This window comes from Sander vitreus, chromosome 8 (genome assembly GCF_031162955.1).
Source record: "Sander vitreus isolate 19-12246 chromosome 8, sanVit1, whole genome shotgun sequence".
NCBI lineage: Eukaryota > Metazoa > Chordata > Actinopteri > Perciformes > Percidae > Sander > Sander vitreus.
In genome coordinates this window covers 32745118-32771361 of record NC_135862.1, presented here as the reverse complement: position 1 = coordinate 32771361, position 26244 = coordinate 32745118, and the positions used below count along the sequence as shown (strand labels likewise).

Below are 26244 nucleotides of genomic sequence, written 5' to 3'. Positions count from 1 at the left end.
ATTGCATTGTAATCCATCCAGTATTGGTGAGATATTTCAGTCTGGACTAAAGTGGTGGACAGTCCAACATTGCCATTTCTAGGACCATGTGTAAAGTGTGGCCAAAAAAGTAAGGCTCTATTGTTGTCACTATTGTTGTCACGCGTGACATCGCTTAGAGCACCTTTAACAGACAAAAGCCAGTTGGGGGTGAGGTCTGTTATGTTGGCCAGAAGAAAAAGCGGGTAATGAAAGTGAGCTGTACTGGAGCGGAGGTGTGATGATGCTGGCCTGCACAAAATCTCTCCTGGGAAGAGAGGTCCATTCTAACCTTGCTGTTATTCTCTGCCTTCCTGTGTGCTCAGGCTTCGACAGCGTCATCGCCTTCCCCAGCGGAGGAAGGAAATGCTCACCAGGCTCTGTGGCCGGGGACACACATGGAGAAAATAATAATTATAATGGAGGGGTGGTGATGAAATGGGGTGGAGAAAAATGAAACAGAAGACCAGAGATAATGAACAGTGGGTCAGAGTGAGAGCTTTTTTTTCTCCATCAGCCAAAAACATGAGAAAGAGTTATTTGTCATTTCTTTCTCAGCTGTCATCATCTCTGATGCAGTGTAATTTTGTTTTAATTCTGCTTTAATCTGATCAGCAGCTGTTCTGCTGTTGTTCTCTCTTCACTTCCATTATAGGCTTTCCATCATTACAGCGCTCTCATTATCTTCCCTGTGTGAGTGTTGATTCTTTCATTGTAATTGTGATTTTCCAAACATCGCTGGAAGGTGAGTGCCGGATCTAACAAGTTGTGTAAAACAATCTAAAATATTCTCCTTCATATATTTACTATTGGCTTCCCCCTGCCTTTCTGCTTCTCATCTCTCCGTTCTCCCTTGTGATTTTCTGACAGCATCCATCTCCTTATATTTTTCTTTCTGTCTCTCACAGTCAGACTGCGCCAGCCGAACTCTGTGGCTGCCTTAACTCTCACACATTATTTAACGTCGTATTAGCATGTCTCTTTCTTTTCGTGCCAACCCATTTAATGAGATTTTTAATCATCTCCTCGTCTCTCCCTCCCACCGCTCGCTCCTCCTCTCTCCCCTCCATATCAACTCTCTCTCTGTTACCCACACTTGGCTGCTTCCCTCACCTCAGTTGACCTTTTTCAGAGAAAGAGACAAAGACAGAAAAATAAACTCCAGAAAGATACAGAAACATCACGCACGGCCATCGGGACGGCCTTCTCTGCCAGCCGATAGTCCTCAACGCTCCACATTCTGCTCATGTACCTAAAATCGCATCACCCCTCGAAAAGTGCAAGTGTGTGTGTGTGTGTGTGTGTGTGTGTGTGTGTAATTTCCATAAGTTGAGAGTCTCAAGTGGCTGGCCTGGGGGCTGATGATCAGTAGCACTTCCATCCTCTCTCTGTTGCCAGCCTCAAGGGGACCACACAAACACACACACACACACACACACACACACACACGCTCTCACACAGTCACGCTCAAACACACAGACACGTGCACGCCACTGCTCCTGGGACCGTCAGTGCCTCAGGCTTGTCTCTGTCTCCCTTCCTGTTACTCGGCCTGAGTCTTCATAAGCTAGATCTCTCCCCATCTGCCAGCATGCGCTTCATTCTGACAGCATCCAGTCGGAGAAAATCCACAAGACAAAGTCTAGCCGCTTGATGAAAACCAATGTACACCAGCGCAACACAAATCAAAACGTGTTTTTTCTTACAAAAGCTGACAAAGTGTGGATACTGAGACATGACACTGATTCCTCAGTCATTTAGAGTGCTCGGCTGCTATACAGCTATAGACATTCTCAAACAAGAGAATGAAGACACACCATGGTTTTCTGCCTCTTTCCCAACTGCGAATCATTATTTCCCACCCTTTGAGTGGTCCATCAACCTTCCTCCCTCCCTCTATCTGCCTTGGTGTTGTGGATGCTTCTGTAAAACAAGTGTGATTTGTAATTCCCAGTGGCATGGCCTGCTATCAGGTAGTCCCTGTTGTTGTGATAAAACTCAGAGCAGGGAGAACAATATCAAGGGATGGGCTGGAAGGGGGTGGTATCAACAGACCCTGCAACTTTATTCTCTCGCCTTCCAAAATGACAAGCCGATAATAAATAAAAAAGGTCTTGCCCTTCCTCCCACATATTGAAACAGTATTCACAAAAAGGACTTTTCATTGGATTGGACAGGTCATATGTCGAACAGCTGTATCATTTTAAAGGATATCATGGTGTGGAAAGGACAGGATGAGAGCTGAAATCCCTCTGAGAAGAAAAGATACAAGAAGCAGCTCAATGATTGATTGCTCCTATTTCAGCTGTGCTGCTTGTTATTGTCTCATCACCTTAGTTCGAGCAAGATTTTCTGCCTGTGAGCACCACAGGAACTGGGGGCTTCTGTACCAAACTACAGTTTGTTGTTTTTTTATTATTATTGATTCATAGATCGATTTCTTATTTTCCAAATTAATTCGTCATTTAGCCTGGAATATGTAATAAAATAGTGAAAAAGGCCGACCATGATTTCCCACAGCCCGAGATGATGACTTCAAGTGGCTTGATTTGCCTGACCAACGGTCCAAAAGCAAATCAGTTTTCAAATGGCATGATATGAAACAGGAAACAGAATGGTATGCTTCTGAACCCTATCATTGCCAGCGGGCACTGTTTAACTGAAGCCTGCAAATGAATCAATCTGGTTGATCAGTCAATCAGTCATCATAGCTTTGGTCTTTATGAACAAAATGGCCAATCGCCCTGAGGCTTAACTACTCCTTGCATGTTATTATGGCAACATGTGCTCATTAAAGTTACATTATGTTTATGTCCCATTCTCCTTAAGAGGCTGCTCAGAGTTCACTAAATCTAGGTGTTTAAAAGAATACTTTAGTCAGATATATGTACAGATAATGAGCTCTGAACAGATACGACAAACATCATCATTTGTGCAGTAGGCCTAATACCCGCCCCCCCCCCACAAACATTTTGAAATCATCACACTGCTTCTTCACAGTCATACCACAGTCAAATATTAACACACTGATATCGTACACACCTTGTTAAAATCAGCTCCATTCTCTCTTTACAGTGGTATCGGGATCTCCTGTAGCTATAAAGGATGTTTTATTATGGAACCCAAGCAACTTCTAGGCAAGACCCGCCCTTCAATAGCATTCACACACTACTATTGGCCAGGAGTCAATGCTTACGCAAGGAAACATAACCCGATTTGTTCAGGTCCTATCCCCTGACCAATCAGCTATCCTTACCTTATCCACTCAAGGTCAATGCCTAACCACAACCAATTGAGCTGCTTCGTAGGGCGGGACTTGCCTAGAAGTTACGTAGGATCCATAATAACGCGACAAGGATAGATGTCCATAAACTCGTTTATGAATCAGTTTAAACGGGCTCCTTAAAACGTCATCAGATCTTGGCTCATAATCATCGGATTCAGTTTTCTGTTCTGTTTTCTTCTGTATTAAAAGTAATCCAGGTGATTGTTTTCTGTTTTGTGCAAAGAGGAACTTGTAGTCGCCAATGCAGCCGGACTTTTTACGACATGTGTCAAAATGTAGGCAAACAGGCTAAAAGAAAACACGGCAGTGTAGCCTACCTAGGTTTAAGGTCAATACTCAGACATTCAGCCAGGTTCATTCTCAGTAACTTGTTTTCAGCAGATTAGTTGTGCAGTGTGAAATAAAGCTTGACTGATTTTATATTGTATTTTATTGCCGAGAGGTGATAGGGGAATGCACAAGTGGCATCTTGATCAGTTCGAAGAGTAGCGCTGTCCATGACATGACAGAAGACAGGAAACTGATTAGCTAAAGGATCGTGTCAAAAGTGCATGCTAAAGGGGCTTTTAAAATGTGTGTCAAAAGCTTTCAGTTTTTTTTAAATAGATATTTCAAAGAAGATGTTTTTAAATCTGGACTTTCTCCCACTGAATGCACTGTTTTATCATTTGGCAGCTGAACTTATAGATACAGTATATGTATGAGAAGTATGAGTAGTTGCAGAAAATTAACTCAAAGAGTAAGCCACACTCACTCTGGTAAATTCCAAATACAAATGTTAATACACATATGTTTGTGACATAAACAGGTACAGGCACAGAACAAGCTTTGCATTACACACCTACAACACCTAACATACATAGTTGCCTGTGTTATTTATTGGTTATGATACTTTTGTAAAGTTATTTACAGTCTAGTTGCTCAACATTGGCGACTATGAATAGAAAGGTTAGTGACATTTCACTGAGTGTGTAAAATGTTACTATTAAACGTTTGCCCTTGAACTTTTACAATTTTTTTCTTGTTGGTAATGATGACGAATCACCAATTTCAATTAGAACTGCTGTTCATAATGTCACCTTTATATTGTAATTCTACAATTTTTTTATTTTGTAACAGAATTGTTCTATGTCAACCTAACTTCTCCAAATATATAATCCATCATGAATACTGAAAGCAATTATTCACATCAGAAATGTACAATACATCCATATTTGAAGCTAATGAGAGACTTTGACAGGCACATAATGGAAGACGCAGAATTTGGCCTGGGACCAAAAGGCTTAAATTACCTAAACCTTGATTGACTAGTAATTGGGCCAAATTATTTACATTTTTTAAAACTGCAACTGTATTATGTAAATAATTGTAAGGTGATATGATATATCTTTAAGGGCTGTGCAATATGAACAGCAACTTAATGACAACAAAGGAGACTACAAATGAATATAACAAACATACAGAATTATGGTATATAAAATATACCTAATGTCCCTGAACCAGTTATGTGAACTATAGAAGTCATTTCGGTGCAGTTAGTTTGCAGTCAGTGTGCAGATAGGGCCAAGGTGAGAGAAAAAGGGCGGCCTGGAGGGGCTGTTGAATGATGTGCAATGGTTTGAGTTAATCTCTCTCTCTCTCTCTCACACACACACACACACACACACACACACACACACACACACACACACACAACTGACAGGCTCAACGTGTTTCCCAGCTGTGTGCTATTGCCCGCTACCAAAGGCAGGCGTTAATTCCCTCCAATCACAACTACAAAGCTCAATCTCTCCGCTCAATCTCTCAGAGAGAGATCCAGCAGGATAAAAAAATATTGCCTCAAGCCATTCTCTTTCCACGCTCACCGCTCTCCACAATAGCACACACATGGCCTTGTGTAAAGCCTCTGCTCACCGGAAAAAGGAGAAATAGGAACCCACCCACACTTGCAAACAAACACACACGGCTGTGTATTGTTTGTCACTTTTCATATCCTTCCTTATTTACTCTCCCTGTAATACAACGGAGTGAAAATTGTATAATGGAAAACAAGGCCGCGCTTTATTTGTTATTTCTCTCCCTTTTGCTTTAAAGTTATTGAAAACTTGTTCTTGTCACCATTGTTTACCACTCGGCTTAAGGGGAAATTGCATCAATGCTTCTCTCTCATCCAAATCCATTTTCCATTTTGGTTTTCTCTGGGAGTAATAGAGCAAGAAGTCAGGGTGCTCCAGTGCAGGGCATTTAACAGAAGCCAGAAATAGCTGCAGGAACAATATGCATTACCTCTTTCTTAAAGTACACTGATGACAGTCTATCGAACAACCCTTTAGATGTCTCAATAAATGGGTGAAATTTCAGGAATGATGGCTATATTTGACTTATCGTCCTTTAAGTGCGTCCTTTGCTTAAAAGAGAGAAATGGAGACACGGGTGCCACAGATGAATGTAAAGAAATGATGCTATGAAAAGCAGAACCAGTGAAAGCATCAAAATAATGAGCTGGACAGATTTCTTTTTTTTTCTTTTCTGCAAGCTCTGCCTTCAACACTTGAGCTCCAGCGCTGTGTTCAGCCAGCCTGCAGCGCCCTGGCTAATGCCTGTATACAAACGGATGATCCAACCTGAATCCAAATCGCTCTCCAAATCTCTGCAGCCATGGCTCGTAATGTGATCATAAAAGATGTGTTTTGAGAATGCAGTGGCTGCTCCTAGAGTACAGCTACGACTGGGATAATGCTGGAGGAAAACATTTGAGCTTCAGGAACAGAGCCTCATTTGTACGCCAAACTTATGTACAAGACATTTTGACTCCAGCATTTAGAGGTTTCATTTTGGCCATATAGGGTCATGGAGGATAAGTCTGATTTGGGAAAATGTGGCCATTTCACTTTGGGATATGGCATTCCTTCTGTATTGAGTAACTGTGGGTAGATATGAGAGATACTATTAGAACATTTATGTGAAGTCAAAATCTACCAATACAAACTGGGACACAGACTACTTTACATTAAATATGACCTAATGATATAAACTGTATTCTGATGTGGTTTAAAGCTGTACTAATGAATATTTTGTTATATTGCTCCGGTGATGCCGGAAGATCCGCCGGATGTCCATCATTTTCGGCCGGATGTCCCTCACCTTCCGCTTTCTTTGTGTTGGCATTCTAACCTCTGGTCGATTTGTGAGGACTATGGTTAACTGCTCCTCAGATCTCTGCAGGGTAAATCCAGACAGCTTGATAGACTATCTGTCCAATCTGATTGGTTGTTTTCTGTTGCACGACTAAAACAACTTTTGAATGTACACGTTCCACAAGTTCCTTCCCGAGGCTATTTTGCAGAGGCACCGTTATTGCGTTTGGCGCTTAGCACCACCCAAGAAAATGTGATTGGTTTACAGAAATGCCACTAAACCAGAGCACGTTTTTCTTCCATCCCGGAATGCTGTGTGGACCAGACCATCCTCCGCAGCGCTGGGGAGGTACATTATCTCACAAAAGTGAGTACACACCTCACATTTTAGTAAATATTTCATTATATCTTTTAATGGGACAACACTGAAGAAATTACACTTTGCTACAATGTAAAGTATTAAGTGTACAGCTTGTATAACAGGGTAAATGTGCTGTCCCCTCAAAATAACTCAACACAGCCATTAATGTCTAAACCGCTGCCAACAAGTCAGTACACCCCTATGTTAAATTCCCATAGAGGCAGGCAGATTTTTATTATTAAAGGCCAGTTATTTCATGGATCCAGGATACTATGCATCCTGATAAAGTTCCCTTGGCCTTTGGAATTAAAATAGCCCCCCCCACATCATCACATACCCTTCACCATACCTAGAGATTGGCATGGTTTTATTTCAGTTAGCCTAATAGCTGGTTTGATTTGCACTGAGAGATGATTCTATGGAAAGTACCCCATGCCAATCTCTAGGTATGGTGAAGGGTATGTGATGATGTGGGGCTATTTTAATTCCAAAGGCCAAGGGAACTTTATCAGGATGCATAGTATCCTGGATCCATGAAATAACTGGCCTTTAAAAATAAACATCTGCCTGCCTATATGGGAATTTAACATAGGGGTGTACTCACTTTTGTTGCCAGCGGTTTAGACATTAATGGCTGTGTGTTGAGTTATTTTGAGGGGACAGCACATTTACATAACATTGTTATACAAGCTGTACACTTAATACTTTACATTGTAGCAAAGTGTAATTTCTTCAGTGTTGTCCCATTAAAAGATATAATGAAATATTTACTAAAATGTGAGGTGTGTACTCACTTTTGTGAGATACTGTAGGTCTGGCAATTCGAGACTATCCGACACCTAACATCCCATGTTTTTAGTCCCTGTAAAAGATGACAGCTTCCTTGTGTGGCAAATAACGCTCAGAAAAAGACGACTGACGGTGTTTTATATAGAAGCAACAGTGACTACATTTATCAGAAACGCTACGAATCCGTCAAACCATGCCAGCATGTTTGTGTGTGAAAAGGTGTCCAGGTATTATGCTAAGAGAAGTTTTGGTTCTCAAATATGCATTTACAACTGCCTTTTGTTTAAGCATAATCCCTATCCAAATGCTCCAGACATATTAAACAACCAGGTGAGAACAGACCATAGATCAGATGAGAGACAGTCGCAGGTGGAAAGGGGTGATGCAATAGATGGGAATCGAATATATAGGTAGTTTCTTTAGAGAGCACGATTTGTCATTCCACGCAGCAGCCTGTGAACGCTCTCACCAAATAAATATTCATGACAAGTGGAAAGGGTCGCTCACTCTCGTCCTTCCACCATTGAAAAAAAAAGAAAAGAGCCTGGGTAAATCTCCACGTGAGAAATGGCTCTGTCAGGACCCATTTCAGAGCCACAACTCAGCGACCCTGTCCACCCACCGTCCACACATCAGCTCTGCCACAGAGGCTCCATCTTCCGTAATTCCTCTATCTCTTTCCTTTCTCCCAACCTGCTTTCACTTTCCTTCCACTCTCCACCTGCCTCAGCTTTTTTTGACCGTTCTACCATCATTACCTCCACCCTCCAGTCTCTCTTAGTCTCTTTCTCTTTTCTTCACTCTTCTCCTGTCCGTTCCACTCCGCATCTATAACCACACTGAGACAGATGAAGCAGAGGTGTTGCTCAGAATGGTAAGTTTGCGTGGCGAGGGCACAGCATGCCTCATGCTATGCAATGTATCTATTAAATAAAGGCGCTTGATCTTTTGAACAGGAGAGCGAGAGAAGGATGTTTCCGTTTGTGCACCGAGACGCAAGAACGTGGAGGCAGATAGAGAGAAAAACAAGGACAGATCATGATAGCAAGACAGAAAATGAGACACAAAGTTAATGTGAGATGAATGAAAAAACACAGAGACTAAGATGCCTGGAGGACTTTTGACCTTTCCGAGGCAGAGTTGTGGTATCAGAGATTAAATCACTGAGAGCCGAGCTAAAATAATCGGTTACACTTTACTTACTCTTATGTAGATAAGGTATCTACATAAGAGTGACATGACACTGTCATGAACGTGTCATAAACATCATAAACAAGTCATAAACTTGTCATGACAAGTTAGGGTTAGGGTTAGAGTTAGGGTTAGGGCTCATGTGTCATGACAGTGTCATGACAGTGTCATGTGTTCATGACAGTGTCATGTCACTCTCATGTAGATACCTTCAAGTAAAGTGTTATCAAATCATTTGAGCTGAATCTGTCTATGTTATCCATGTTAGAAAAAGGACACAGAAAAGTTTTAGACTTTGCAGTATAACTCTAGCACACACGGTCCGGTCAAAGAGAAATGGAAACAAAGAAATAAACATGCTATTTGCTAATGTTTCGTTAGCAAATAAAAAGCCAGCAACTAAATATTCTTATAAACAGTGGGTATTCTTTACAGGAAAAAAAAGAACTTCGTAGCTAGTTACTATTAATCTACCAAATTCCTCCTTCTGTGTGTTGAAGCATTAGGCTTCTGGAATCTGCCAAACCTTCATAACAACTTTAAAGATTTAAAACATGTAATGAATCCAGCAAATGACATGTGGATCACGTGTGCAGACCAAGAGCGTGTTGTCCGAGTGTGTAAAAAAGTGTGCATCTGTGTCAGTTCCCTGAGTGAAGCTGGAGAACAGCGGTGACAGAAACACTCATTTGCACATCCTACAGAAGTGATGTCTGGGTGTGTGTGTGTGTGTGGGTGTGTGTGTATGTGTGCGTGCGTACGTGCATGTGTGTGTGTGTGTGTGTGCATTTAAGAAAGCCTGGATGTGTGAATGCATGTGTAAAAATATCTGTGTGTCATAGAGTGGGTAGTGTAGGGTGACAACAAATTGGAATAGTTCTGTGTATGTCTGAGTGTCTTTTCTTTGCCTGTCTGGAGGGATAAAAAAAAGAAATGACGTGTACATCATGTAGAAGTCAAATGTATGTGATACACAATCCTGTAAAACCCATTAGTGGCTCTATGCTGGTGGATCCAGATGAACACACACACACACACACACACACACACACAGAGTTCAACGTGTTCAACAAGAGAATAGTCACCTGTCACAAAATGCAAGTCTCAATCTTTAAAGGTCCCATGGCATGAAAATGTCACTTTATGAGGTTTTTAACATTAATGTGAGTTCCCCCAGCCTGTCTATGGTCCCCCAGTGGCTAGAAATGGCGATAGGTGTAAACCGAGCCCTGGGTATCCTGCTCTGCCTTTGAGAATATGAAAGCTCAGATGGGCCGATCTGTAATCTTGCTCCTTATGACGTCATAAGGAGCAAGGTTACCTCCCTTTTCTCTGCTTTGCCCGCCCAGAGAATTTGGTCCACCCATGAGAGACAGACATCATGGCTTTCAAATGAGCAAAGTGGCAGTTGGTCAAGGCCACACCCCCACCCTCCACCTTGCCCCCCCTCTCTCCTCCTCAATAGCATTTAAAGCTACAGACACAGAAATGGCACATACTAAGGAAAGCTCATTATGGGACTGGCTCTAGTGGCTGTAATTCTGCACCAAGGCTGAATTTCAGGAAAGCGACTTCAGATACAGTATTAGGGGACCACTAAGGTCTATATAAAAGAGACTTCAGATACAGTATTAGGGGACCACTAAGACCTATATAAAAGAGACTTCAGATACAGTATTAGGGGACCACTAAGGTCTATATAAAAGAGACTTCAGATACAGTATTAGGGGACCACTAAGGCCTATATAAAAGAGACTTCAGATACAGTATTAGGGGGACCACTAAGGCCTATATAAAAGCATCCAAAAGCACGTGTCAGATGACCTTTAATACAGTAAGAAAAATAAATAAAATGATGTGGTAAATGATGATCAAAGGTTTAGACATCAGCCCTATCCAGGGGCACCATATAGTGTTATTCAATGAGCACACAAACTTTTTCTCATTCTGGGATTACAGTCAGATGTCTAGGGGGACCACTAAGGTCTATATAAAAGAGACTTCAGATACAGTATTAGGGGGACCACTAAGGCCTATATAAAAGAGACTTCAGATACAGTATTAGGGGACCACTAAGGTCTATATAAAAGAGACTTCAGATACAGTATTAGGGGACCACTAAGGTCTATATAAAAGAGACTTCAGATACAGTATTAGGGGACCACTAAGACCTATATAAAAGAGACTTCAGATACAGTATTAGGGGACCACTAAGGTCTATATAAAAGAGACTTCAGATACAGTATTAGGGGACCACTAAGGCCTATATAAAACAGACTTCAGATACAGTATTAGGGGACCAGTAAGACCTATATAAAAGATACTTCAGATACAGTATTAGGGGACCACTAAGGCCTATATAAAAGAGACTTCAGATACAGTATTAGGGGACCCCTAAGGTCTATATAAAAGCATTCAAAGAGCACCATGTCATAGGACCTTTAATTTAAAGTCAAGGTCAAGTCATGGTTCAGATGACAGTATGGCCATTGCTAGAAAATTCCCTGCAGATAAAATACTGTATATCATATTTAGTAATTAGGGGTGGTATATAGAAATCAAATGATGGGTTTAAAGAATATGGAACACGTCCAGGGCCTAACAAAAGGCAAAGAAGGTCTGAAATAGTGGACCTTATTTATAATCATTAGCAGCAGCTGAAGAAACATTATACTTTGCAGTGTTAGCAGTGTCATCAGACCTATGACTACTTAAATGCAGTAAGTTGGCCAATAAACAGAGGCACGGTCATATTTGTGACCCATAATGCTAGGTTACACCCCCTGTGAAAAGCAAACGTAGCTCCAGGATTTGTTGAATGCAGGGGCTTAGTTATCTGGAGGAGTGGGGAAGCCTATATACTTTGAGATTAAAATATACAGTATATCAGAATCTGTAATTCATAAAATGTAACACTTTTACACACAAGACAAAAGCTGTCTTAAAACTGGACAAAAGAATGACTTGCCCACAGTAACTTATATCATGTTCATGTAACGATATCAGTGTTTTAGACATCAGTGTATTCAATATGAAGTCTTGTTCAGAATAGCACATGAATTGTCAAATGACACAGTCCTGGCTCATCTTGGTATCAGCTCTTTTTGTATCAGACCACACATTCCAGCTTGTTTTCATCCCCAATCCTCAAAGGCTGCTCGTCATTGTGGTCGTTGTCTGTTCCTTTACAGTATTTGCAATTTCTTCTGACAATACAAGTGGCACTTGTGTAGCCTTGAGTTAGCCCGACAACTAAAATCTAAAATCAAAATAGTGTGCGGATCAGGGATGTAGAGCTTATAGAGAACATAACATGCACCTTGTGCTTTTTGTTATGTGCCATTTTCTTTTATTAAACAAACAGATTGTACTATTTAAAGGTATACTTTGTAATGTCATAAAAACACTTGCACAGTAAATGCAAGAGCAGTATCTGAAAGTACAGTGGCACTCATAAGTTTATGAAGCCATGCTAAAGTTGACTAAAAAGAGGAATAAAAAAATCATCTTTTGGAAATTGATCTTAATGCCTTAATTAAAAGAATTAGGAAAAATCCAACCTTTAAGGATTCCAATTTTCTTTGTGAATGAATAATGTATCGTAAATAAATAAATGTTGGTTTTATTTCAGTAAGCCTAATAGCTGGTTTGATTTGCATTGAGAGATGATTTTATGGAAAGTACCCCATGCCAATCTCTAGGTATGGTGAAGGGTATGTGATGATGTGGGGGGGGGATATTTTAATTCCAAAGGCCAAGGGAACTTTATCAGGATCATAGTATCCTGGATCCATGAAATAACTGGCCTTTAAAAATAAAAGTCTGCCTGCTTCTATGGGAATTTAACATAGGGGTGTACTTACTTATGCCCCCTGTATTTTAAGGAAGAACATTTATTTATTTATGATACATTATTCATTCACAAAGAAAATTGGTGTCCTTAAAGGTTGGATTTTTCCTCATCTTTTCAATTAAGGCACTAAGCTCAATTTCCAAAATATGATTTTTTTTATTCCTCTTTTTAGTCAACTTTAGGGTTTCATGGGTTCATAAACTTATGAGTGCCACTGCAGCTAACATATCTGGCACGACATCAAGATCATTAGTGGCTTAAACTCTAAAGCTTAAAGGTAGACTTCACCAATTTTTGTAAACAAATCTAAAATAAAACAACACAAAATTACACCATAGTCGTTCTTTTCCTCCATGATTTTAATTAAACACTAACATCTGGGTGATGTTATCAATTCAAAAATCTTATGCTCAAAACACGCAAAAGCTGGATAAAACTCCTAACCTGCATTGTATACTTTTTTTCATCTTGGAATTATCATTGTAATGACTGCTCTCCCACACAGTTATTATCAGTTCTTGGCTACAGCAAGTCGAGGTACTTCCCAACTTGAGCATAGAACAGCAGAAGCAGCTTCCACCCACCCACTGCAAAAGACTTAAGAGTTAGGTGCTAGAGCCTTTTCACATTCACACTGGGAGAGCTTCTCTGTGCTTTTGATGATGAGAGTTATCAAGAAGTATCTGTGGTAAACTCAAATACTTGACATTTACATTGGCTTTTTAAAGTAGTTTGGTTTGTGAATGTTTAGAATTAAAGTCTGTAGTCCTATTATTAGCAGTTCCCAAAGTGGACTCCTTTGTCTCAGCGAGCTACAATATTCAATCTCAAGAGCAACGTTTTGTTTGTATTCTATCATAGTTTCTGGTAAGCAGTGTGTTCAAGGGGGCAGAGAATAAAAGGCCTCAGATGTGTTTGAGTGAAACTACCTGAAGGACACACTTACACACACACACACACACACACACTAAATAATAAGCTCCTCTCAAATGAATTTGTGCTCTTGCACATGCTATATTCTATCGCTAACTGCTGTAGCTGAACACTAACACACTGTAACACTGTCGCTGAATTACAAGCTGAACTGTTATTTAAGATACATTGTTCGACACTGATGTCGCTACTGCTAACTGCTTTGAATGGCCAATGGCCACTGCTGCATTACAAGCACAGATACTCCTGCCTTTGTCTTTGCATTATGATGCTACTCCATTACAAGGTGAATACACTGTACAGTGTGTTAGTCATTTGAGCCGAGGAAACTGGTTCCCTCTTCATTCTGTTCCTTTCTCCACCTGCATGGAGAACTCTTTCTGTCCTTGTCCTGACCTAACTTTATTACAGTCTTTGTTCTGATCATGGCAGCCTCAGAGAGCCTCTTGGTGACCTATATGTCTTAAAGTGCTCATATTATGCTCATTTTCAGGTTCATAATTGTTGTTTAGAGGTTGTACCAGAATAGCTTTATGTGGTTTAATTTTCAAAAAACATATTTTGTTGTACTGCACATTGCTGCAGCTCCTCTTTTCACCCTGTGTGTGAACAACCCTGTTGAGCTCTCCGTTTTAGCTACCAAGTGAGGCATCTCACTTCTGTTCCATCTTTGTTGGGTTAGCACATGCGCAGTAGCTAGGTAAGCACTGCTAGCTAGTCAGTTGCAGAGTATGAGGGCGTGCCACTCTAGCAGCTAGGTGAGCATTAACTTGTGTTACAAAGTGATGCACATTTGTCACGGAAGTAAAGGCTGGACTACAATAGAGCAGTTTGGAGCAGTTTGTGAACAGTGTTTTCTGTTGGAGATGGTAAGTCCCTTTGGGGTGGACTTTGGGCTTTTCACTTTGTAAACCTATAACATGCACAAAAAAGATATATAACACAATAAAGGAAATGGAAAAAGCTAAAAAGCATAATATGAGCACTTTAAAAGAAATAGTTGGACACATTGGGATTATTTGACAAGATTGGTACCACTCTCAATCAAGACTACATGGTAAATATGTAGCTACAGCCAGGAGATGGTTAGCCTAGCTTAGCATAAAGACTAAGAAACAGGGGAAAACAGCTAGCCTGGCTCTGTCCAGAGGTGACAAAATCCATCCACTGCACCAGCATCCCTAAAGCTCCGTTATCAACACATTATATCTTGTTTGTCCAATCTGTATAAAACCATGAAAATAACAAGGTGTGGATTTATTGGGTTATGTGCTGGACTATTGTTTTGGCCAGGAGCTTGACTTCTTTGTCCTTTGCATTTGTTTTTTGTACGTATCAAAAAAACAAGATTTGTCATGTTAATTATTGAGCTTTTAAGGTGCTGGTATTGGATCTTTTTGGACAGATCCAAGCTTATGCTCATGCTTCCAGTCGTTATGCTAAGCTAACCATCACATGTCTGTAGCTTCGTATATACTGTAATACACAGACGTGAGAGTGGTATCCATCTTCTCATCTAACCCTTAGCAAGAACATAAACAAGCTTATTTCACAAAATCACATCACATCAATGTTAAGCAATCATCTATCTATGTCTATCAATGCATTCTTCCCGTTATGTGGTGACTTCTGTCAAAGCAGGACAGTTGCTGTAAGCTGGAGCTATCACAACCAATTCAGTAGAAATGTACATTATAATAAGTATATGATCATGAGAATGTTTCTGTGTGTGTATGTTTTAGAAAATATGTAGGCTGTGTGTGAGCTTATTGATATACTGCAGGTGTCTGAGTCTGCCTGCACTGTATGTGAGCCACACTAGGCCATGCCGAGTATCATTAATCACAGGATGGAGCCATGTTAATTTAAGCCTGTGTCCTCTGTTGGTAGGAACACTGAAGCTGTATTGAATGAGCATGCTCTTGTCCTGAATACCCAAACATGCTGTGAAGCTCTGGAGATAAAGACACAGAAGGCAAGGTACAACTTCACCTGGAAATATGAAGTATTAACAAATATTGAAACTATTTGAAATAACTCACGCTCATTACTTGTTCTAAAAAAAAACATCAAACCCAGGCATATATTGTTGTCTCTGTATGTCTTCTCTTACAAAACAGGTCAATTTTAATACACAATGTATATACGAAATTCTAAAATCAGATTTTAAAAACACAATTTGCACACTGAGAAATTGTTTAAATGATTTCAGGGTTTTGATTTTTCAAAACCTACCAGTTTTGGCTGTGATTACGGCTGTTAATGATTAACTGGTAACCGACAGTCAGTTAAAAAGTTAAAAATTGATGCGGTGGCAACGGGCTGGGACGTACATATACATATAGTGTTGTACTGGTCGTGCAAGCGGTTGGGAAAGTGGATGCATGTGTCCACGACAATGCACGCAGCATCGTGGCTTCGCGACCTGCAGCTGTCCGCGAACACTTAACACAGAAAGTATGTCAGAGCCTCCCGAAATTTCCCGGACGGGTGAACTGGGACTTAGTTGCCTGCTTGTTGGTTAATGGTTTATGATCAGTTAACGAGGGTCGGCTGTCGGTCAGGAAAAAAAACATCTAAATTAGCATCCCTATCTCTAATTAAATATTGGACATTTAATATCAGCAGTGGCCAGTCCACTCATTGTGTTTAATTGAATCCCCACTGAGAGAGAAAAAAACTGGTGGTCAAATACTCATGGTGCCATGTGTACACACACTCTAGCAATGGCTGAAAAGGACACTCCTTTCTCCTCTGGCTCCATTAGAAATAATTATCTCCCATCGATCTTACAAACCCTCTGTGGAGCACTTACATGAGCTTGTACTGTCTCAGCCTTCAACTGTCTGTCAACAGTCAGTGTGTGTGTGTGTGTGTGTGTGTGTGTGTGTGTGTGAGGATGTGTGTGACCTGTACATCCCAGGTCTGTGCAGTACACTGTCTGACTTGTGACCGGCTGCTACAGTTCCTGCAATTTTGTAGGTGGCTTGTCGCAGCACAGCAGCAGAGCGTGTCCCCTAGTGGGACTCTAGGAAAGGCAGAAAAGCCCTCTTTGAGCAGGTCAATCACACGGAGCCCTGTAATGGTAATGCACAGATAACCGGCCACCCTATGTGCTTCCACTGTTGCGTAAAAACCCAAGCCGTCAGTATGGGGGCCACCAAAGCGGAAAATTGTGTCCACAAAAGCGTGCAAGGTGGGGAACGGATGTGACAGTGAAGACATGCAATCCTAATGAAAATCAAATCCAGTCAGCTCACTCTTCGGAGAATCTCTGCGGCAGGAAGCCTATACCACAGCTGCAACACCCCTATAGCTGATAAGAGAGGTGGAGTTCAGATAATGAGAGGGGCGGACGCCAACTCTTTAATATGGGTGAAAATCCCTGTTGTCAGGTGAAAACATTGTATCATCGTTGTAATTGGAAAAACAGCCTCGCTTTTAATGACAACCATTCCATTGCCATTCGTCACAGCATGCGCGTGAGTTGGCGAATGCGACATCTCTATGGAAATCACTGCACTCACCTTGCCAGGCCTTAGACAAAGCCACAGACTCATCTTTCCCTTCATTACTGCTGCCTCAGCCTTCCCATGAGTTTCACAGCACAACCAACTTCACCAAAAGCCCTTAAGTGTACTTGCAAATGGCTATCCAAGCACTTATCAAAATGGATTGCGAGCTTCGTGCCCTAAACTCTATGTCTTAATTACTTCAGGTCTGCGGGACAAATTCCTGCATGGATCACCCAGTGCAGGAACTCAATGAGGCGTTCCCAGTCTTTTTGGGAAAGACTCTTGAGATCAAAGTGTACACAAATAGTAGGCACAAATGAGTATGGATACAAATGAACATTAGAAGCTAATGGGCAGCTTATGCACCCCATGGTAGTTATGGTGATAGGCCGGGCACTCGTAAGTACGATGCTGTCACTGTGAATTGGATTACTGAAAGAAAACTCAAGAGATTTCTGTCAGATCTAAAAACCTGTCACATCATTCTTTCAAGCCACAACAATGTTGCCTTTCCCACACAAATAGCCTATAGCCTCTTAATGACTAACACTCTACTCAAGCAGGCCTTTTGTCTTTGGCATCCGAGCAACGGGAAAAAGTAGCTTTGTAAATGACAATCCTTTCATTTCGAACAAAGAATGCTCTTCGCTGATGTACATATGAAACCGGAATGCATTGAAAGTGTGAAATATAGCAGCCCTGTAACGTTCCCTGGCCTAAATATTGCATAAAAGTAAGACAACGAGGATCATCAAGACACCGCTCAAAGAGAGTTCAAACAGCATCACATTAGAGGAAAACCAGTAGCCTACATCTGAACTGCCATGGGCGACGGCATTACCAATCCAATGGCATCCCCATTGGTTTGGCTTTTTTACCCCGCTTAATTCGTTTTTCCCCTATCATTTAATTCCTTTGTAAGCTCAAAGCCTTGGACCTGCCCGAATTAATATGGGATAAAACTAGAGGACAATATTAATTGTGTCAAAAGGAATTCAACTGAAGTGGCAGCCCTCTCTGTCAGTGGCAGGCAAAAGTTGGCTCGCTCTCATTCCCCCACATGCTGACATCAAAAGCAATAAGTGGGAAGAGCTATTCTAATTGCCTTGAAGCGACATGCCTGCGTAGGCACCAACATAGTGCTTTGTGTGCTTGCTTCAAATGAGTCCTCTAATTCCTGTCTGTTTCTTGACAGTCAAGATCAGCAGATTAAATGGCCACTCTACCTCTACAAAGCACCTTTGCCAAAAAAAAAAACCAGGGTCCATGCTGGCATAAATGCACAAGCAAACACGCTCACACAAACACGCGTACATACCTACACTTACACACGCACACATAGCTTAAACACTAAGTGGATCTGAGTGGCAATTATCCTTGACAACCCTTCAAATAATATCTGGCATTTTGTCGCCATCTAGGCAGCAGGGGCGGTACTGCGCATATAAGGGCAGACAAAAAGATTGATTTTCTTTCCCACAGGTAAAATACTCTATGGCTCCCGTGTGATCACTGCTGCAACACTGAAGCTGGGGTAATGTAAGATGGGCACTAACAGACGGGGAGATAAAGGGCAGAAATTTGATAAAACTATTACTGGAAAGAGGAGAAAAGGACTTGAGACACATTCAGGAGAGGACCAGGAGAAGTGCAGAAAGTGAAGTGAGCTGATGAAAAGGAAAATGGGTAAAAGGGAGAAAGCAGGAGTGATTTCTTGTAAAAGTCAAGAAGACCTTCTCAGCTATCTGTTCCGTTTAACAGCAGAGAGGGATTTGATTTCTTCAAAGACACTCGCTATACACGGAGTGAAGTGAAAAAACCCCAGAGTCATGTTGGGAGAGAATGGAAAAAGTAGGGCTGATGCTTTCAAACAGTCACGTCAAAGAGTAGACTGGCACATCATAGAATCGCTTTCCTCCGGAGCTTTGCAACCAATGTTAAAGTCAAGGTGATGATACAGTTTGTATGATTATCCAGGTTTAAGACCGTATGTAGCAGTCTTAGCTACCTTGATATCTGCAACAAAAGCGAAGCCTTGTTTATCTTCTCCAACAGCACAGTATTTGATGGGTTTCTCTTGAGATCGGTTCTGCATCAAATGGAACATGGCACGTTCAAAACAAGAGTCAACATAGAATAATTATGGGGAGGAATTTAACAATCACAGCGGATTAGGAAGGGAAAAATGAGAAGGTTTATAAAGTGCATCGGTCAGCAGAAAATACTGTGTGTGTGTGTGTGTGTGTGTGTGTGTGTGTGTGTGTGTGTGTGTGTGTGTGCGCGCGTGTCTGCATAAAGAATGCAGTCCAAACAGCATTCATGATTAATCAGCATGATGCAAGTCTCTGCCATCAACTAATCTCCTATTCTGTTAGCTATCTTTGCTAACTAAATTAGTCTGTTATAGCACGACATATAAACACAAATATGCATACGCATACAGTGCACTGCAATGTAAATGCAGCACCTGAATCAAAACCTATCACAATCTCAACAGACACTGGATATAATAAGCATCATAAAGCTTAGATTTATTTAAGAGCTTGTATGCTGAATTGCATGACACTGTACAGGCCTACCTATTATTTGTTTTAATTTTTCAGTGTACAGTTTTACCACTATACTGTACTAACAATTTGTATAACAGATCTGGCTGTATTCTTAATTGTACAGTGTATTGTTTGACTACTTAAGCAGATTATATGCATGTATAATCTTATATTCCTGCATCAAAAGTTTGCAGTGGTAAGAAAAGTGAAAAACTCCATATTAGCATGTTAGAGGTAGACTAATCCACAGGGGATTGTGCAAGGTAAGCATACACCAGGGCTTGCATCACATACTTTTGGTAAAAATGTACACTCAGAAATTTCTAAACCTCATTGAACTCTAAAGTTGCCACCCTCAAAGAATATCTGCATTGAGGATCTCAGAGAGAGCACGAAAATACCCTACTAGTGCTTTTTTTTAATTTATTTTTTTATTTGTAGGCGTTCATCTAAATCTGTGTGTAAAGCCTAATTGGGGCTAGGTCATGTTGAAAGCTAGCGGTGTTTCCCCCTGAGGTACTTATTAAAGCACAGTGGATAACTGTTAGCATTTTGAATTTTCCTCCCCAGTGCTCCATTTAGTTTGATAAGAGCAAGTAAATATGAGGGAAGAAAAAACAAAAGGCCATTTCTTCTGTTCCATTCTCCGAATAAGAAGATGCAGATCAAAACACCAAGGCTTTGATTTATATATCTATTACAGGATACTGTTCACCTATCAATTTAGCTGCCTTGTGGCTATAGCACCCGTCCATCTGCAGAAACACAGCTAGGGAGCAACTCACCTTCCAATACACTCATGAAAAAATCAAGTGCAGCTGGCAGAAATCTCCCATCACTCCCTTTTGACCCTGTGGCTACAATTAACAATGCAGTCAGTGATGAAAAGCAAGCTATTCAGTGACCTATGCTAAGTGACTCTTTTTTTTTTTTTTTCACGAGAGAATGGGCTGCAACACTTCTATTACCTTAACCGAATAGAAGTGCATCATACCAACAATGGAGCACTACTCACTGAAACGCTAATGCAACGTACAATATCATCGCCTGCTACTATCATCAGCGAAAGTACTCTTGTGGAAGAAATGGGACCCGCAGTACCAGCCCCTTTCACATGAATACTCCCACTGTGCTGCTGGCGGCTTCACACACTCCGTGGCAATGGAGGAGTCATCGCAATCACGCTGAAAAAAGAAACTTGTGCCTCCTGCCAAACATAGGCTTGAACGTGTGTGTGTGTGTGTGTGTGTGTGTGTGTGTATGAGAAATAGAGAGGGGAGGACATATCTGGATGTTTGTGAGTGTGGCGATGAGACAGACAAACAGAGTGGGTGAATAGCTCATGAATATCTGTAATGTGTTACAGAGAGTGTATGTCAAAGTGCATGGCGGAGGAGGAGGCACGGGCAGAGAGACGGAGAGAAAGTGAGAGACGAATGGTATGAACCGTGTCTCTCTTCCTCACAAACTTAAGATGTGGTAGGTTGGGAGGGGATTGCTTTTTTCGGGGGATACACAGCTGCTTTTCTTTCAGCCGCTATCTCTACCTGGGGATCTACAGTATATGGCTCTTTGTCTGTCCGTCACCTATTTTATCTGCGTGCTTGTTCGTCACAAAATTGACAAGAGGAGAACAAAGTGAGATAAAAGTGTGATCAACTGGAGGGACAGCGTCACATTGTACTGCTGTGTCCTTCACACATGGCTACTGAGGCCTTGTGTGTGTGTCTCTTCTCTGCTTTCTCTACCCACTAAAACTCATCAGTACTCACAAATAAGCCATTAATCCACGTTTTTTTTTTAACTTGGCACATTTCACGATTACACCACGTAACGTCCATTGGCGTTTCGCATAATTAGGCCACTTATATCAAATACAGGCAGATTCTAATGGAGCGCTAAGGGGACATATTTACTTTAATTGCTACTCTCACTATCTCCATCCCTCATCCACCCCCGCTTCATCCTCCTCTCATCCACTCCCTTCCTCAGGAGAGTGTGGGTGGCAACATTAAGGGAGATAAGATTGAAGAAGACCATGTTTCCCTCAAAGGTCATGCCCCCCCCCACGGCAGAGTTAAGATAGCGTTTGACCTTATAGCCCATTACAGGGCAGAACTGCTCAACCACAGTCACAGGGGAACACACGGATACATATGAAAACTCTGTTTCTCTCCCATTAGAAGAAAACAAATCTATGGTATGCACATGTTCTTAAACACACACATGCACATTTTTACTATTTTATTTTGATAGGGCGGCTTACCCTTAACACACATTTCATGACTCCTATTATGATGTGTTGTACAACGGGTTGTGCGCAATTTTGTCGACCAGTGGCAGTAGAGTGATGCAACAGTCTGTGTCTGTGCACTTTATGTATGTGTGTATGCACTATGTTGTGTTGAATTCTTTAAAGAGCAGATATTGTTTGTTTGTCCAGATTTCCTTCGGGATAATACAATCTGTCTTATCTTATCTCATGTGTATGTGTGTTTGTGTGTGTCCATTCTGGTTAAAATGTGTGTGTGTGTGTGTGTGTGTGTGTGTGTGTGTGTGTGTGTGTGTGTGTGTGTGTGTGTGTGTGTGTGTTCACTTACAGGAAGCTTTTAGAGTTAGATGTTTTCTATCAATAACAACTGACTGCAAAACATCCTTCCAAAGAGCACTGTAGCACCACACACTGTGGTTGGCTTTGCTTTCACACAGGAAACAGCACAGATAAGTAGAATGTAAGAGAGACAGAAACCTCAAAGCCCCAAAGTAGAAAGCCTATTTGCCAGTCGAACCACAGTAACACCAGGGTACATTTAGACAGAAAAAGTCTGGATTGGTATTGGACTGCTTTCACTTGAACCATTTCATGCTCTTTTTAGTCTGAGTGTTTGTGTCTCGGTAGGCTGTTAAAATTGCGGAGTGCAAGAAAGGGGTGAGGAAGATACAATGAACAGAAGAAAGAAGGAAAGATGGAAAGAAATCATCCTGCCATAATGACTGGCATTCCTCATTAGTGTCATCGTTAGCCTTTGTAGCTTGTCATGCTGTTGCTCCGTAATCAGACTCCATTGTAAAAAGCCCATTACCGAAACGGCACTCTATAACAGAGGGATGGCAGGTCTGAAAGGAAGATTCCCACACAGTAACCTTCTTGGGAGAAACAAGGGGTCAGCTGAAGGTGGGCTTTGTAACCAGTGATAGACATGACATGGCTCCATCTGTACACTTCATAAAGACGAAGACACATGAAAGTGCAGGTGGTACATATACTACACTCATGTGCGTCAGAGCCATTACATGAGGGGGAAAGTCCCACCCACTTTTAAAAAATAATTAGTTGAGATGCCCCCATTTTTAGCCTGTTTTTGTCTAAAACAGAGGGGTCCGTGACCCCTAGGGGGTCCTCAGAGTTAGTAGACTGTGTTGGAAAGAAGGTGGAAGGTGGACTACTGCATGCAGTGTTTCTGTAAGTTATTAATAAGTTAATCGGAACGCTGTTTTGTCACTTTTCGACCCGCCCAAGCCCGGGATATATTCTATTAAGCTGAACCCGCCCGACAGCAGTGTTATGTGTGTAAAAATGTGCGCGTAACAAAACCACCGAGATAACTGGATAACAACATCATCTTTGAGACGTCGGACTTAGGTCCTGGTCATTCTTTAGTAGTAGAAGAAATGACTCAAAGAGATCCTCAAGTTTAAATAAACAATGTGTTTTTTAATTATAAAAGCTGGATCTGAATTTAGTCCTTAAATAAATTTTCTGCACTAAGCTTTTTAATATCTTAAAATATGTGATCTGGGGCCATGCAAACACTACCTCTGGGTGAAAAATTACAAAATGTACCCATTATTTTTTTTCAAGTTGGTATAATCAGATAAAAGTATCAAACCACTGGTCAAAATGTTAAAATGACATCTAGTTCTACTATGTTAAAGAACTTCTAGGGTAGGACCCCCCAGAGCCTGCGTTAAAATTGTCCCACCCACATATGAAGTGCTTCCCTCACCTATGTGTACACTGCACACCCTTCATTATCCTCTGCAGAGGGTGACACATAATCCCTGTATGACTGAACAATAAACCTATTGGTATATAGAAATAGAAATGGCTCAACCTAGAAATGATGGATCAAAAGAGCACAGCACGGACCTTTATTGAACGTGTTTGGGTTCATATCTCACACCTGTTGCTGCTCTCCTTAAATAATAAATGATGCTAACTTACCACGAATGGCAGTGTCCTCTCTTTTTGATAATTCTAGATCAATAAAGTGCCTCGAGGACCAAGTGAGCGTGAGAAAGAACAGAGGGGGTAGTCAGAGAGGATAAAATAATAAAGTGTGGGTGCATGTCAGGCATGTCTGGGTGTGTGTGCTTATGTTTGTGTCACCACCAAGGTCAGCCATCTTTATAAGTAGCAGGACGCCATGGAAATGCTCCGTTTTCAGTGCCACACAAAAAAAATGTTTCCCTCGGAGACCATGACCTCCCTTCCTCTCCCTCTCTATCTATCTGTCTCTTTCTGTGCCTGCAACGCCTTGAACAGGAACTTTAACAGTCCATTGGTCACCGCGCCCATAAACGTCCATGACAGCAAATCTTCCCCGCAGACACGCCCAGGTGCCAGCCCAGAATTTAAACCGTGAGTGTAAACTGTCATCCACCGTCTCTACTGGTGAGAGAGCGAGAAATAGGGACGAGGTAACAGAGACAGAGAGAGAGAGAGAGAGAGAGAGAGAGAGAGAGAGAGAGAGAGAGAGAGAGAGGTTAGAAAATGGCGATGAGCATATTGAGTGGAATAAATGGGTGGGGTGGGGGGGATCAATGTGGGAAAAGGAGAAAAAAAAATAAGGGGAGAGAAATCCCTGCACCTGCAGCTCCAAGCTGTGCTGTGCTTATTCTGAATCATTGCTCCACACGGAGAGACTGCTTAACGTTTCATTTGGAAAACAGGGATTTATTGCCAAGGAGCGGGCGGGCGTGCGTGCCCATATGCGTGTGCGTGTGTGAGTGAGGGAGTGGTGGGTGGTGGGAGGAAGGCAGGAGCGTATGGCAGCTTCTTGTGAAGAGGAACTTGGCTCCCTACCTGAGCATCTATAAATAAGACTAACCTTGGTTGATCCCACACATGAGATTGGACGTTGCAGTGATTCTGAGAGGGAATAAGACACTTACAATTTTCCCTGTGAGTCAGACGGAATAAGTGTGTGTTCACATGTTGCATACGCGTGTGTCGTGTGTCATGTGTGTGTGTGTGTGTGTGTGTGTTTCCGAACAAGCTGGACAGCTGAGCGTTGGATCACTGAAGGAGAAAACATGAAAAACGTTTTCAGTGGTTTGCATTAATGTGCTTTATTCACTTATGGATCCATTTACGTTTGGGGGGGGGGGTATTCAAAATGTTACAGCAGCGGCTTCTGGTGGGACAGCCAGAGGATAGAGATCCCCCCAGGGAGCTGGGTCAGCCTGTAAATCTGCCCGCCAGAAGTACAGGCCAAAGGACAGCCAGCACCATACATCTCACCTGCTACAGATCTGGCATGGTGTGGGAGTGGGCGTGTGTCTTTGGGTTAACTTCCAAGTGGAAATACAGAATCCATATTACCAGTCTCTTCGGTTAGGGAATTAATCTACTCAATGCAATGTCTCCCCAGCATGTGCGTGCATGTGTGCAGGGTGGGCGGTGTTTGTGTGTGCATCTGTGTTCAATAGGGTGCAGGTCCTAATCAATAAAACAGAGTTAAATAATTTCTTTGTCTGCACTGTTACTCTGAATCATAATCGCCTCAGATCAGAAGATCGAACTACAACGTGGAGCCAATGGCTTATCCAATTAAAAATGAAAAATACACAGCAGAAAATGTGCACTAAGCTCACACAGGTCAAACAGGAAATAACAAATGAGCTGTGCTGTCTGCTGTCTTTCAAAACATCCTGAGGGGAGAGAGAGAGAGAGAGAGAAAGGATAAAAGAGGAAAGAGAAGCAGCACAACACCACCCAGTTTCCCGAATGAGCTGTTTGCCTGCATGCCACGCTTCGGGTTTAGGAATACTCTCAGCTTGGTTATTCTAAAATGATCTGCTACTTTGCAGCGTGCCAGGAGAGGTGCTACTGTCATTAAAGTAAGTACACAGCGATGACTGCAATGGTTATCCAGCACCGATCTTCACGTAAGGAATATGTGCTTTTTTTCTGGCTGAATAAGGAGATTAAAGGTCAAGGAAGCTGGAGAAGAGCAATCACTGCAGCTGCATTCATTTCTGCTCAGGGGCACTTCAGCAGAGCAGAAGACACTCAAGCCAGAAAGTGGACAAAGGTGTTATAAGAGACGAGAGAGGTGCCTTGGTGCTGTGTCCTCCATTAAAATTAACGTAAGACTTGACTGGCAGACACAGCTGTTCCACCTATCTCTCTCTTTCTCTCACTCCACATTAAAGTCTGATCAAACGGGCGAGTGCCTCTATCACAGAGGGAATTAAGGCTTTATTAAATATCCCGAGAGAATCCACGTCTACCGAGAGCAGTAGACTGAGTGAAGTACCCAGAGAGATGTCACAAATAACACAGCCAAGTTAGTTCTCTGCCTCTCGTCGCTCTCTCTCTCTCTTCTC

The 26244-nt window shown here is 41.7% G+C and overlaps 1 protein-coding gene across 1 annotated transcript in view; it reads right to left on the bottom strand.

The window, feature by feature from the left end:
- cdh13 (cadherin 13, H-cadherin (heart)) overlaps positions 1 to 26244 on the bottom strand; it is a 434001-nt gene that overhangs the window by 406737 nt on the left and 1020 nt on the right. The window lies entirely within an intron of this gene.